This window comes from Typopeltis vanoorti, chromosome 3 (assembly GCF_054136105.1).
Source record: "Typopeltis vanoorti isolate ZY-2024b chromosome 3, IOZ_Tvanoo_1.0, whole genome shotgun sequence".
Classification (NCBI taxonomy): Eukaryota; Metazoa; Arthropoda; class Arachnida; order Uropygi; family Thelyphonidae; genus Typopeltis; species Typopeltis vanoorti.
In genome coordinates, this window is record NC_143551.1 from 160,701,713 (window position 1) to 160,718,656 (window position 16,944).

General features: G+C 35.7%; 1 long non-coding RNA gene across 1 annotated transcript in view; it reads right to left on the reverse strand.

Annotated features, from left to right (window-relative positions):
* The window catches only part of LOC150108705 (uncharacterized), a 117,949-nt gene that overhangs the window by 39,131 nt on the left and 61,874 nt on the right, over positions 1–16,944 (reverse strand). The window lies entirely within an intron of this gene.

A 16,944-nucleotide genomic window follows, 5' to 3' on the forward strand; every position in this document is an offset into this window, starting at 1 on the left:
TCTCTCTCTCTCTCTCTCTCTCTCTCTCTATCTATCTATCGATCGATCTAACTATGTATCCGCTAATTAATATGTCTATACGAAGGGCGAAGTTGGAGGCACTGATATGAGGAAGTACTTTTTTCTTGTAGTTGGAGAGAAGAATTGGAAGTGAGGCTTCAGATGATGCAAGATGAAAGGTAGACTCCCCGCAGTTTCTAGAAGAAATACGGATTCCCTGAGGTGTAGCGATATCTCGTAAGGCTTTTATAATAGCAGCTTGCATCAGTTGAATTGCTTTTCAATTTTTAGGTTTTTCAATTGTAGGCATATGAGTGTTTTCCACTTTAGCGTCTGTGTCAGGAGGTCCCCTATGATTCTTATTCCTGTCCAGTTCCATGTAGGGAAAAGGAAGGGCTGGCCAGTTGCAAGACTTGTTATGTTTCTGTTCGAAACCAGTGGTTCTGATAGTACAGCTGACTCTGTTGATCCTGTCTGTGTGATGAAGTTCTGTATTTTTCCACCACTGAAGAGCATCTTTGTAAAAATGAGGCAGTTTAGGAGTTGGTGGCACAGAACTGGCTATTCGGAGGATTGTGGAAAGTGTAAGTCCTCGGGATGGATGATTTTATGATGTAATCGAAGGTGGTTACATAAGCATGATTGGATTGAAGTGTCTTTAGGAGAAGGATTATCCAGATGGATGTGATCTTGTTTTCAAGGGAAATCAGGCCTTGACCCTGATTTCCCTTGAAACCAGGCCTTAACCCTCTCATCTATTAAGCTGCACATGCCACCCAGTTTTCAGTGGGATCTTCCATATAAAACGAGGTGTGCCAAACCAGATTCCGACATACAGCGGAGGCTATGGCATAACATCTTGCCAACGCCTACTAAGCTCCACAAATTTCAGCTAAGACAATCGGATCAGTGTCTATTCTGCGAAGTTTCAGGCACCTTGGAACACACATTTAACCTGTCCTGCAAACAAAGCGATGATCACCTACGCCCTGAACACAGCCTCTAGCACCTGTAACTACGCATACAGCCAAGAAGACTACTGGAATTTAGTCCATACAGAAGAAAACAAACTCAGAATAAGCAATTTCCTCTTCATCTGCGCAAAGGCTGTCTTACAGATTTATCATTTATCATTTATCATTTACAGATTCTACCTTAAGCACACGAGAAATAATTAACACTCATCTATCACTGAATCCGAACAAACCCTCATGTGTAGCCTACGTCGGAAACTACAAAGCAGGCTTTCACTGGAATTTGATTATTACAAAGAAACAGGAACTGTTGCAAAATTCATAGAGGAATGGAATCCAACCGTTAACCTGTTCTGGATTGCCGACGACGATACATTTCAGCTGAAAAATAAAAGTGATACTGAATTGTAATATTGACTCTTACTGAAAAGACAAATCCTGTCTACCACTAATGTATCTTTTTCTTTTTTGTTGTCTATCTTCCAATGTATATTTTATCAAGTTTAATAATAAAAAAAATATTTCTATAGTTCTTTCACAAAGTTCCAATTTTGTACATTATACATATGATATCTTGAAAACAGTGATTACGTCTCTCTCTCTCTCTCTCTCACTCTCTCAACAATAAAAGAGAAATTTAGCAGAGGTAATTAATTTCTTCTATGTGTAGGTGGCGAATAATTGTTCTATGGAGATACTTTGAGATCACATTGCTAATGTCGTAACTAATAAAAAAAAAAAAAGAGCGCAGATAAAACTAACTGAAATTGCTCTTTTATCTGCCAAATAGCATCTCTTGAGAGCAATGTAAACATTTATATAAACACCCATTGCTCTCTCTCCTGATTTACAGTAAATTTCTTCGAAGTTACTTTCTCCGAAATGATGGATCACATACCTCTTAATGGTCCTCCTTCTTAATGGTTTCCTTGGTTCCATTTATTTAATGGTCACCTCCAAAGCAGAATGTTGGTAGAAAGGAACTTCAAAGAATTTATGGTATTTATTCGAGGAATACAAACGCCACCTGTTAACTTATTTAAGAAAGCTCATCATAAATTTACGAGAAAACAGTTTCTGGATTAGCATATTGTAAATGTAAACAACTAGAGGGATAAAACTGCGGTCTTTGAACGCAGAAAGAATACCGCCTTGTTAGTGTAAATAAGATTTGATTCTTATGGGAAGGTTTCTTGTTGTATATATTATAAGTAAAAATGTGTATTTGCAGATTATTGTTATGGAATTTACTTGTTTAAGGAAATATGTACCTAAGAAATTCATAAATCCATCTAGAAAAAAAAAACATTTTAAATTCAAATACAATTATTAACAAAAGGGTATTGCATTCCTACCCTTCATTTTTTTTTATTCATCCGCTTGGCAGTGAAAACTAAGTCAATTGGACTTTAGACCGCTTGTATTTAATTCTAGAGTTCATTTTTATTTCATTGGTTTAGAGACAAAAAAGGAAAATCTTTTCTTACGTTCAAGTTGTGAAAAAAATACGTTTTATTATTTTGCGATGAAGTTTTTATTGCAAAAACTATTAGGCTACTACAGACAATGCTTCATGGAAAACTCTTAGTATTATATGACATTCATAAAGTAATATCTAACTTTTTATAAGAATCTACACGAATTTTTCAGGCTAATTTGTTTCCTTAGCTTTCGTAGCTAATTCGGTTTCCATAGTATCCTTTGGTTCAGAGATCTTGGTTCAAATCCTCTCTAGAATGAGAGGAACCTTTATCAGGACTTTTCAATTCAAAGCCAGTTACTCATTCTTATACGGTATGGAAGGTCATTTTTTTTCAGTAACTTGGATATTTAACCCCGCAAAATGTCCACAAGAACGCAAGCAATATACAGACCTAGACACTAGGAGATATAAGAATTAACCATGCTATTCCGTCGTATCTGGTTTCGAAATCATGCGTGGTACGGTGTGGGTCTACGTGTCAGCGTAAAACAAAACAGAACACAATTTCTTACTACTTAGAGTTTCAAGATTATATCCTTGATTCTTGATGCAAAATCAGGATGAGGGCTTTTAGTGCATTTTTACCTCGCTACTACGAAGCGATTTAACATAAAGGAAGAATTTTTAAATACACAAATATACAAAAAAGGGTAGTGGTTTTCTGTTGAAATGAGGGGAGATAATCCTAAGTGTTTTCCATTGCTAATTAGAAACAACCAAAGCTGCATTTTTATTTCGATTTAAATCATCAAGAGAAATTACAAAATTAACAAGATTTCAGTAGATGTTTTTCATAAAGTGGATTTTTATGTAAACCCCTTAAACAGTTTCAGAGTCTTTTTTGGATCTGTTCATTATTGATTTTTCACATTTTTGCATCCTGTTCTAATGATCTAACCACGTATTTAGAAAAGGCTAATTAAATGTTTTTATCCAGTTTGTTACAGTTATGAAAGTTTCATTCAATGCAAAGTTGAGAACCGTTAATCAAGCTTTCAAACCTAAATAGTTATTTCGGAAAAGAAAGCGACAACTATACACCAGATTTAAAAAAAAAATACTTAAAAAGATTCGTCTAATCCACGTAAATATCTATGTGATGAGAAAACACTCTTAATGACTTAAGACGTAAAAGTGAAATGTTAAGCGATATTCAGATAATTATGTCAAATATTCACGATGTAGGAAAAGATAACACGGTTTAGTTTCTGCTCTCTTAATTTCTCTAAATACTTCAACAAACAGAATAAGTGATGACAGTGACGGCATAGTAATTAAGCAGACGAAATCTGTATTAGTTCTTAAAAATCATATACCGTATAGCAACAATAAAATGAACATCATCTTTCACTAAGAATCAATTAACATTGTAAACGTAATTACGCGATTCGTTGATTTAATAATGGCTTATTTATGGATTTTCGTACAGTATTTACAGAAATTCATGACATTTTGTTTACGTTTTTCTTTTCTATTCAGTTCAGGTTTATGAGATTTATTCACCGACTTTAATATCACTTGTCTGTCGGGAATCTCGTCGTTTTGCTCACCGTGTGATATTGCATGGAGGTTTATTGATATTATCTTGACAACTCACAGTAGATTGGCACAGCATGATAAATCTGCTTATACATTCATCTGTAAGGCGAATAATACGATGAGATTTGAGAGGATTTTTGTAATAGAATAAAACGCAATAAAATTGAATAAAGATGTTAAGCATCCACCAAGATAAATAAACCAATATCGGTCAGTCAAAGAATTGGAATTGAAACTTGGTTTTGTTTTTATTTATTTCATTTTTTATTTTTTTATTGAGTATTCTAGAGAAATGGTTTTAGATCGTAGCGCCAATGCTGCATTCTGTCTATTTATGCAAGCATATAAAACAGTTTGATAACTTTAGTTCCGTTGAACGTAATCTAGTTGATAAACCAACTAAATAAGGAATGATTCAAACTTTATTTTAAAGATAAAAAACATAACTTTAATCAATATTTCATCTTCTCTCCGTAAAGATAATCAAGACTGTCCGAATCTCCTGAAATTCGAAATCCATTATGTGCTTCTTTATTTATCAAACTTTGTAGAAATGCAAAATAAACAATCAAAAAAAAATAAATAGAGAAACCTCTACGTAATCAGAGTATATTTGCTTCGTAAGATACTTTCTCGGTAACTTAAGATTTTTTTCCCCTTTTCTAAGCACTAAGAAATGCTGCATATGGGACCGTTGCATAAAAGATTATAGTTTCTATCTTGCGCCATGACGACTTGGTGCTTTCTTTATAAAAATGTGTCTCTTGGGGGACATCTGTTTCTTTTTTTTCGAATCTTTAGATTACTTTTATCGATCCCGTTGAAGTTAGTAAAATAAGTACCATCTGTATTTTCTGCTATGGCATCGTGTGATAAGCCTCGCTATAATCGATTTTTCAATCATCTTCAAGTACGTTTTTCTCTAAAGGAAAAAAAAATGCATGTTTATTTAAAGTGCTTACCAGTATGTATATGCGGGATAAACTCAAATAAGCAAACTCCTCTTGACTACATATTGCGCCTATTCTATGGATCTGTTTGTTTGAATGGAATACTGAAAATATATATACTGCCAAAGCTTCTTGGTAACTAACTGAAGGTAAAGAAATAAAATCAGCGGATATTCAATAACCAAAATCAAACCCAATGAGAATTTTAATGATAATCTTACCTAAGAAAGGATGTAAATTTATAGCCTATCAATACTGTTAGTGGGAGAAGGACTGGATACTTCGGGAACCCAAACATGGAAACTTTTTCTCGGAAAACACTTCATGCTTCTAATAAACAAGGGTGGTGATCTCATACGGTACGATGAAAATTACCAGCGAAATAGTGGGATTTGAACTCACGATCTGTTGGATGAAGAGCTGGAAGCTACTCGCTCCCCAAACAAGACTACTGGTTTAAATATTTCTTGTTCTCAAATCTATAGTCAGAATGGCATACATCGGGAATGATTATTTATTAGAATTAGAGGAAACTAGCGAGTATCACTTTATTGTGTTTTCCGGTCAGTTTCTTGTTTGCTTGAAGAGTGATCTGAATATCCCGAAAGAGAACTCTGACTACATTCAAGTGAGACCTGATCACCTGGAAAGTTCATCTTATAATGACTTAGTCATGGAGTGCATAGTAAATCACGTCAGTCTATATTTATATAATCAAAGCAGGACCAGGTTTAGCGCATCATCAGTAATTTTCTAATTCTAATGGTAAACCCAATGGTCATTGTGTTAAGAATAAGAGCCTAGCATCGTTTAACACGTTTAAAACTTTCAAAACCGCAAATTGAACACGGGCCTGATTCTATAAGATAATGCTGCCGAAATAAAAAAAAATGGTAGTCGAGGGAAAGATAGTTGAAATCACGCCCAAAGCAACTAACGCTATAAGGCCAGTGTATTAGATCAGTTCCTCGACTTTTAGACAAGCTTCGAACACAGGTATTTCCAATCGAATCGAAAATTCAAAAAGACAAGACGGCATCCTCAGTTGTACAGTGGATGAGATAGATCAGTGCCTATTGTTGTTGTTTTTTATTATCATATGAGTCGGACACCCCCCCCCTGTTCCCTTATGGGATCTGAACTGTGTGTAGAATATATTTAAGGTAATATATAAACAACCTTAGAGATGCATACAAGCATCTCCAAGTTCCACTATATTACACAATTATACCACATTCAAATTTGAATAAAGAGCTGTTTCTATGCTTCCATTATTCGACAATAAGTCTTAGATTATTGATCAATATTTGTTTGTGCTACCGTCTTTCATATGTTGGGATTTAGTAGTGTAATACCACGAATTAATCTATAGTCTGATGTGGATGTCATTAAAGTGGTCATTGAGCGTATATGCTTTTACCCGAAGGATTACCTTAACACAAACGTCGTAATTGGGAAAAAAAAAACGAAATTGAAATGGTATTAGAATGGGCACGAATTCAACACTACTTGTAGGCTATGTTATTCTTACTAGACCGTCAACCATGTTCGGAAAGTACGATTACTCCAGAGATTACCGTCTGCTCTCTCTCTCTCTCTCACACACACACACACACACACACACACACACACACACACACACACACACACACACACACACACACACACACACACACACACACACACACACACACACACACACACACACACACACACACACACGAGCATTACTTCCCTGGCATGCCTTCAAATGAATCTTCAACGCTCTCTAAAGGCTGTAAATAACTTAACAGAACTCATAAATAGAAAAAATATAGCTAGCATTAATACAAGAACCCTATAACATCAACAACGAAATATGCGGCTTTCCAAGTAATTATAAAATATTTTCAAAGGGATCATAAAGAAAGAGAGCTGTAATACTGCTGGTCAACCCAGAAGTCGAGGCAATATCTATTTCTCAGCATAGCAACGAGGACTGGTACTTATTGAAATTAGATACAGAGGAATTAAAACGTTTGCTGCAAGTATGTATCTAAACTATCACGCTGACATAAAATACGACCTAGGAAAAATGGGCAACATCGTGGATTTTACGGACTAATTCTAGGAATAGATAGCAACGCCCTTTCGGTATTATGGTTTAACGAAAACACAAACAATAGAGGAAAACATTTGTAAGAGTTCATAGCATCAAATTCCCTACACATATTAAACGACGTTTGTAACAGTCCAGAATTTGAAAATAATACCAGAGGAAGAGCTTCGTTGATCTGACAATAGCAAAAATGCTATTTTACCCCGGGTTTCTGAATGGAAATGCGAAGAGGAACGCTGTTCTGACCATCGCATATTAAGTTTCATTATTAGTAATAACAAAAATTTAAACTGAATACAGAACACAAACCATCGAATTAATACCAAGTACTTCACCAATAAAACCAACTTAGAGAAATTTATAAAAGCATTAAAAATAGAATTTTCACGCCTAATCGCAAAAGATCACAGCGAACAACAGCTCAGCTTAGACAAAAACTTAGTCATGTGGGAATTAGTACAAACCGATACAGACTTCCTTGCTTCTGCGCTTTCATCAAGTCTGATAAAATCCAGCGACCAAACACTCAGAACAATCAATAAGCTAAACATCGATGGAAGAAAATCAATACCTTGGTTGAACGACGAACTAACAGTCCTAAGAAAAAGTGTTAACGCACTCCGACGACTATACCAAAGAACATACAATGACCAAGATTTGAAAGAGAGTAGAAGACAGAACTACTATAAAACCAAATACAGCTATCAGTCGAAAGCGCCGAAACGACGATTTTCAAGTATACACTGACGGAAGCAAAACCGATGGGAACGTCGGTTGTTCTTTCATTGAATACAACAGACAGTTTATTATACAAGAACGCTGCTCTAGACTACATCCTCTCTGTTCCAACAACCAAGTAGAACAACTTGCTATACTTCAGTCACTTACATATCTCCAGGAATTAGAACTCAACACCTCTCAGCAAAAGACAACAACAATTTACAATGATAGTAGAAGAACTATAGATGGCATAAAAAACCAAAACAAACATTAATAGACAACAAGAAATCTGGTTCGGAATCGCACTCTAGAGAGAGATGAGAAATCAAGTGCTGGGGTTGCAGGAAACGAGAGAGCAGATCAGCTAGCTAAAGAAGCAGCTAGATACGAATGGCTAGAACCAAGTTACCAGAATTACTTGTTAAGAGAAAAGCCTAGACTTATGGGAAGAAGAATGGAAGACATCAAGAAACGGATCAACAACAAAAGAATTCTTGCCAAATCAGAAGCAGACTCCGACTGAAAAGACACGCCATTTCTCCAGGTTTAACCACGCTACTAACGGGACATGGAAAACTAAGACACTACTTACACAGATTCCATATCCAGGAATCGTCATCATGCACGTGGAGTCCACACCTTCAGCAGACTGTTGACCCCATACTCTACGACTGTCATATAATGTGAATTATATGGTGTTAATATATGGATAGATAAAATTATAAATGTAAATATGAATATTGATATTGATATAAAAATATAAATGTAAATGTCAATCAGTACTTGTAAGCTACATGAAATATATGCATTGTATGAAATGAAGCATGTAGGAATAAATTACCTCCTAAGGTTACTATTGGGAGGAAAATGCAAAACACACACACACACACACACACACACACACACACACACACACACACACACACACACACACACACACACACACACACACACACACACACACACACTGAAGTTGATAGAATCTCATGGCTAACACCATTTCGATAAGTATGGCTTAATCGTGAAAATTGTTTTTTAAGTTGTTAATATCGTTTGAAACATTTCGTGGCATAAGTTGAATTCTGACAAGGACGGAAGGAACCTTTCTGAATGATTTTCAGCTGAAATAGACTTAGCCGACTTTATACAGATGTGAACCAGTTATTTCTAACGGAAAATCCGCAGTTATTTTTTGTCGCCACAAAATAGACGCCACTCGATATATTTGGTGGCGTCTATTTTGTGACTATAAAATGACGTCAAGTGTTCAGAGCCCTCTAGCGAGTAATGTATTGGACGAAACACACCAATATTCGGTAGACGTACACAGTTGAACATGGGGATTCGATTTAACGGGGAAAAAATAGTACCAAAGGAGCCAACAGGGGAAATTTTGGCGCTATTTACCGAGTAAAATGCATTAATTTGCATTCTCGCGTTTCTTGTGAACTATCATGCAATAAAAGGAACGCCTGTGAGATTTCTTATCATTCGTAGACGAACTGCTTTTCGATGCCTCTCACCTTACGTGAGCGTGATTTGTTAGTCAAACTCTATTATCAGCGGAACAATAATGCCAGTGTTTGTCTTCGTGATTTTCGGCGTATGAAAAATTTACGAAAAGGCCCGATTAGAGTAACAAACTTACGAAAACTGATGGCGATTTGAAACTACTGGAACTCTAGCAGTGCAGGTAGGCAGGGGATGCAAACCAATCAATCACCAACAAGTTGAACAAGTTTCAACTGCTATTGTGGAACAGGAGATGACGAATGTGTAGGGTACCATCAGTGCACGAGCAATATCCCGGCAAACGGATATCGCATACACAACGGTGTGAAAAGTCCTACATCAGATGATCAAGTCCCCTATAAAATCAGTCATGTTAAAGAATTGCGCCCTGGTGATGCGACCACATGAATCGACTTATCTTTGAGATTCTTAGCGCGCATGGAAGTGGATGATGCATGGCCGATTTTATGGAGTGACGAAGCGCACTTTTATTTGAACGGCGATATTAACACACGCAACTGTCGCATTTAGGCTGCAACTGATCCACATGTGTGTGTCTGCAGATGCCTATCCACTCGCCCAAAGTCACAGTGTTGTGCGGATTTACGGCATCTTTTATCATCGGTCCATACTTTTACGAGGAAAATCACCAAAATGGATCTGTTCCGTCAATGCTAACAGGTATGCCAATATGCTACAGAACTTTGTGGTTCCACAACTGCAGCAAAGTCCTGCATGAAGATGGTCGAATCGAGACGATTCATCTTCATGCAGGATGGTGCACCACCCCACATCGGACTTCAGGCACAGCGTGTTTTGCGACAACATTTCTCTGCAGAAGAATCATTAGCCGTGCATTTCCCACGCCATGGCAACCGAGATCGCCTGATCTCAATCCTTGTGACTTTTGGCTGCGGGGATTTCTTTAAAGCATTGTGTATCAAGGACGTGTACCCGATATTCCAACTTTGAAAGATCGAATAACGTTACACGTGAGACAAATCAATTCCGATATGTTGCGAGCCACTGTAGAAAATGCCGTATGCAGTTCCTGAAACATCAGAATGGTGGTCATATTGAACCTCATTTGTAATTAACAATAAACGTAATGAAATCGATGTGTGCTGTCTCTCATTTGCTATTTAGTCATTCATTAGTCACACCTACTAAAATTAATTTGGCAGCGCCAAAATTTCCCCTGTTGGCGACTTTTGGTAAATCGAATCCCCATGTTCCACTGTGTACATCTACCGAATATTGGTGTGTTTCGTCCAATACATTACTCGCTAGAGGGCTCTGAACACTTGACGTTATTTTATAATCACCCGGTACAAAATTATGTTTATGTTATTAACAGACATAATAAACTGTTGTTGTCTCGATAGCTTACCATAATCCGTTTCAATCCTGATTCACAAATATGAAGAGATGATTTACTTCCAAATACTGTCGCAATTGACTTTCACTTTGATATGATTAAAGGCAACAAGGTTTCAATATTCACTGTTCAATGCCTTGAGCCAAGGGAATTAATTCGGTACCATTCAAACTTTGCATGAAACTGCAGTAACGAAAAAGGAAACTAAACAGTCGTTGGTAGCACACTGGTTTTCCCACAATGTGTTTGATTTAGAGAAAGCTTGAATTCAAATCCTATCATGCAAGTCATGAATTTTCTGAACTGAAACTAATCGTGGTGGGGTCAAGGCAAGCAAAGTATGTCAGGTACGTATTCAAAAGACCGACAACAGAAATGGGTTATGTTGCTTTGTTTAGAATTTGGAATTGGCAAAATGGATCTATGAGATCCATTTTGCCTGCATTGCGAGATAATAAACCTGAATTTCTGTGTAGAAAAACTTTGCCATCTCTATATGAAGCTAGTTATCTCACAGAGTTAGGAAGGAGTCATGAGGTGATATGATAGATAGAGTGGATCTCCTACTCTATCTCTTGAGACTTCAAGGAAGGTCGTGGATAATAAAATAATAAACACTCCTACATTACACTGAAAAATAAAGAGCTACAACTGATTAAACATTAATTCCAAAATCAACGTTGCGTTTTTCACTTCGAGAAAATTAACTAGACAATCACATGGCAACAGACGTCTTATATTTGTGTTCATCTTTGTTTCTTTCTTGAGTGCAAAAGAAGCCTAATAGGAAACGTCGCACTCTCGAACATGATAGCAGCTATAAATCCGCGTAACGAGAGTATTCACTCTTCAGGATAATAACAATTAAACTCCGTTTCGATTTATTGCTATTAAAAGAGGATAAGAAGCTTTGTTAACTGGAATGATGCCAAAAAAAAAAAAAAGTCCGAAGGTTCGCTCAACCGGTAGATTTCCTTATTTGAACGAATCTATTAACTTGGACATTGGCCAAAGGAACCATGATGAAGCAAGTTAATTCTTTTCTTATATTCTTTGTTTAATTCAATCAATAGCAGGATGTCCATCTAGAGGAGGGAAGTGTTAAATCAATAGTGGTTAACATTAATCTTAAGACTTCTGAATTACTTAGTAATTAATCCACAGTTCATTGGATGCTGTTCTCAAATGTCAACAAGAATAGTTTTAAAATTTCTAAAATTGTCGCCGAATATTCGCGAAGGATTGTGAGAAAATTAACGTGATAATAATTGTAAGTTAATTTCTGTACTAAAAAAGATTTGAGGCAGTAGTGTTTTCTATTTCATATGTATTCTATTAATATATTTCATGCAATTAATTGTATACAGCTATAAAATAACAGAAATAACTTTTTTGTGTTTACTTTATTTATTCTGTTTATAATGTCAACCTGAACTCAATTTCAAGTTCAAAAAACCGCTACTGCATTATACCATAGGCAAACATATTAAAGTTATAAATTAGAAAGAATATATTTCGCTTTCGAGATATCTTTAAATTCATGCCTCCTAACACTAAAGGGAAGTCCTGACCAGAAGTAAGGATTCTTAGCGCAAATGATTCAGACTGATTCTTGCTACGTAGGGAAAAACCACATTTAATTCTTGTGTCTGTGTAATACAAAAAGTACCATAAAAAGTTCACGTGACAAGATACAGCGAATAGAAGAATACATCAGTGGCGTCATCTCTTGACCAATCGGTTAACTATTAATTAAACTATTCCGATTGGTCATGTGCTTATATAAATAGAAAAAATGAAATGGTAATTTTTGAGTTTTTTGCTGACCCCTCATATATTTTCCTGTTCAAATAAGTGAAGGATAGATAAACGAAGGGATTGGTGAATGTCAGTAAGAAAAGAGGAATCGTTAGTTATTGTACAAAATTCTATACTAATCTAATGCAAAACACGAATCAGAACAGATAAATGATCACCATTTTTTAACTTGAATAGTCAGTACACTAAAAACAATTCCTGTTGTATTGATAGAGCTCATTGTTCTCAGAAAAAAAGAACTTAGCATCTGAAGTTTGCTACCATGCGGAACAACTAAAAAATCAAGCTAAGACTGTAATGATATAATTTTTATTTACAAATGTGTTATTACGTAAACCACTAATCAATGAGCTCTTATGAACATCGTGCAAAAGTGGTTTATAAATTTTCCCGATAGAGGGTGCTGTAGTCTAATGTATTCAGTAGCTGAGTGAGCAAATGCCATTTTCATCTGCTCATTGTAATTATGAAGTTCCTCACCCTCTGCGATATTATCTCTACAAAGCAGGACTTCGAGCCCTTGCAACTAAACAGAATATATGAGCCGCATGGAAACGAAATTAGATAAAGTTGCAAGCAAACCATTACCATCGCACTTCTCTTGTTCGGGTCTAATGAAAATAAATGGTTACTTAACAGAAGAAAGGTCAATTTGGAAGCGAAATATTTGTTCCTTTAAAATCCAGTCAGTGTTTTAATTAGTAGCATGTAACTGAAATGCCGTTTCGCCCTATTCCGCTTAATGCCAACACTACAATACCGTTTCCTGTTTCAATACGGCGCTTCAGTCAACAGTTCTTCAAGAGACAGGAAGTGTCACTTGCGTCACTTCCGCACACAATTCTGAAAATTGAAAGCTTTACCCTTCTCACTTTTGGGTTAACACACATCGCTTCGATTTGAATTAAACAACTCGGTCACATAGCCGAACAGATGGTCGACAGCAGAAACCTTGTGAGAAACTAAACTCGAGCTGCAAATTATTTGTCTTTTGCTATTTGGTGGTGTCGGAACGTGCCAGTGTGATAGATGGCTTTTATTGGAAGAGCCTAATGGATTTGGATTTGCCGTTGCATTGAAAGCACAAGCTGAACGTTGTGCGTCTGTAGACAGAGCCGGTAGTGGGCAAATGATTACTTCTGTCTGTAATTTGATTTAGGCCTGTATTGAGCGCGCTGATATGAGAAAGACGTGAGGTGGAGAGAATGCGAAGCAACAGACTCTTCTAACAATGCAACAGCGAAGTGGTATATCAGGTTTTGTTGGCTGTGATGAATAAGTGAAATTGACAGAAAGCATTTCAGAGAACCATAGAGGTAAATAACAAAAATGTATTTTAAAGAAAAAGCTGAACCAGTGATGTTCAGGGGACCCCATTATTGCGGAAGGGCGTAAATACAGCATTTAAAAGTAAAGTTAATAAATAATAAATGCTATTTCCAAATAAAGTTAATATAATAAATGGCTTGAATATAAAGAAGATTTGCATGTATTCATATAGATTTCGTCAGATAATCGGAACAACAGGAGAGGCCAAAGAAAAATGCTTGGACCTGTCCTTGCATATAAGAGATTTTACTTACGTTTTTGAAATGATTTCAAAAATGAATGTATTGAAGTGTAGTTCGTATTGCATTCCTATTTTGTTATTGATCTTTCGCAGACGTCGGCTACAATAAAAGAGTAATGCATTTAGCTAGTTCTTAACCTGAATCAACTTCTCTCTCTCCGGGAATTATGACTTTAAAGATTCCGTAAACGCCATACTAAGCAACCGAACTAGTGGCACAGTATGTAGCCCTTTCCAGTATTCGTACAACATCTAAAACATCTCCAACTCGGAACGGCAACGCACCCTGTAATTGGGAAGACGTATGCCAATTAGTTGAAGACAGCCTCCCATTCTCCCGATCATCAAGAGCCTACCTTGGGTATTCCTTGTTAGCAACGGAGACACACCGTAATTAACTTCTTTTTTTTTTCTTCCTTTAGTCTTGGCTTCCCCGTGGTCACATGTAATAGCGCCGATGAAGTTTGTTTTTTTTTTCCTCATGTGCGTAGTTCTGTTATATTAGAAATGTTTTTTGTTTTTTTTTTCGTCGTCTGGGATGTGAAGACCTCAGTCGTATAATAAACAGAATTACTACTAGTCCTTCTCAAAATTAAAAAGATTCTTCCGCAAAAAAAAGAGTAAAATTAAATTTTGCGGAAAATTAAGAAATTCGCAAGCGACATTTCCTGAACAATTTTTTGTGTTTGTATTTAGTAATGACCATTATACACTGCTACGAAAAAAGTAACGCAATCGAACTGCAGCGTAATGATATATCTTAACTTATTTTTTCTAGCTAAACTTATCACTCTTTACGAAAACTTCGGTATAGCAAATCAAAATTTGATTTGCTATCCCGAACATAATATGTTGCAGGTTCCCCAATTTCGTAGGGAAGATTGCTCAAGGGGAAAAATGGACCAGATGTCGTGTGCTTTTTTGTTCTGTTTGGTTTGATTTGTTTTTAATTGCATGGTATCCATTCAAACTCATGCACTAGCCAGGAAATGATTTTAAAAAGAAAACAAACGAACTATATTTATCTGTTTTTTTTTTTTTTTGCATAATATGCAAAGAAGAGTTAGTCACAAAAATTATATAAGGATTAATTATGGGATTTAGATAATGAGGACAGATTGCGAGCATGTGGATTGCAGACTCTGGTTAACAGGAGAAAGAGGGGCGATACGATAGAGGTCTATAAACTTTTGAGTAGGTGTTATAAGATGTCGTCTGACAAAATTTTTCGTTATATGGAAGGTGGGAGTAGAACACGGGGGCATCTATGGAAGTTAAATTTGTTCGCAGTCAAGAAAGGGATAAGAGCTAGGTTTTTCTCTCAGAGAGCAGTGAGTGAGTGAAATAGTTTAGAAGAGAGCGGAATATAATAATAATAATAATTTTTTATTTATTTATTTTATTATTATTTCTCAGATAAATTACATACATTATATGAGGACAATTATGCATAACAAATACTTTCTCATACTTAAAGTTTTTTTTAATAATAATAATAACAATAACTGTTTACAACGTATATTATTATAATATTCATAATGATGATTATTACAAATATTTTCTTGCAATTTTACACTCTATATATACAATATCAATGGATATATGCATACTTTTGTTACAGTTATTACATACATTTGATTACATACATTTGTATACATATCATACTTACTTTGCATACATTTGTTTAGTATAATACATACATTAAATACTTTGGTTTACATGTGATACGTACATTACATGCACTTGGTTACATATGATATATCTTGGATGAGAACTAATTTCTCTGCTTTCATCCTCGAAGCTTATATGTAAGCTTATCTGAGGATGATACCAGTTGGTTATTATTTATTGTTTTTTTTTCTTTTTTCTGTGTTGGGAAGCTACGATAATAATAATAATAATAATAATAATAATAATAATAATAATAATAATAATAATAATATTTACTAAGGAGTAGAAAAAGTGGAAGAAAATATAAAACTAGTGTGTGTGCTTGGGAGGGGGGGGAGTGGTATCCGTTCTGTTTTAATCTTTTTAATATACTGCCCATTCAATATGTTGTGACCGCCATCTCCAGATAGCCCATAGTCTTCTACGGGTGATCCGCGGAATTTAAACGCGGGAGGGTCGCGCGTTTGAGAACGTGCAACTTTATATGAGTTTAACAAACTCGTCTTTAAAACACAGTATAAATATACCTCGCTTAAAAAGAGTAAAAAAAAAGTTGTGATCCTACGTCTTTTCAACCAAAGAGCGTCATCTATGTAAGAAACAACCATAATCCATCTATTCCAAGGCAAGAGACAGTCATTCCAGTAGATATAAAGTTTGCCAGTACAATGAAATAATTTTAATCTTAAGAAATATCGCACAATTTGTGCTAACATACTGTAGGATATCAGACTAGAAATAGGATATGATTAACTACTCATGTAGGGATTAAAATTTTAGAGAAAAGCAAGTTTTTCTTATAAAGCATAATGCAGCAAGTGGATTTGAATGAGAGAGAATGGCTTAAGTATTTCTCTAGTTCATGCGTTCAGAATTCATGTGTCCTCCGAAAAGTCCTCACTGCAAGAAACCACACACACACACACACACACACTCACAACGGTTATGATATCAGAAATTGCGAGCGAGTAAGGCGAATAAAACTATGAAAATAAGCACAGAAAAATATTCTCTTCTAATGTAATTCTCCATCGCATTCAACCAGATATTTCCGCACATTTGAAATTAAATTCCTTTTAAGTCATTCTTTTAAAAAATTGTTTCTGTGTGCGAAAAAGGCTGCAATATGCTAATCTTCTTTTATTGATATTCCATAACCTTGCAATGTCCTTTTCCATCTTTACGAAGCTCAAGATACGTCAGTTGCTTTCTGGTGCTGATAACGCTATTT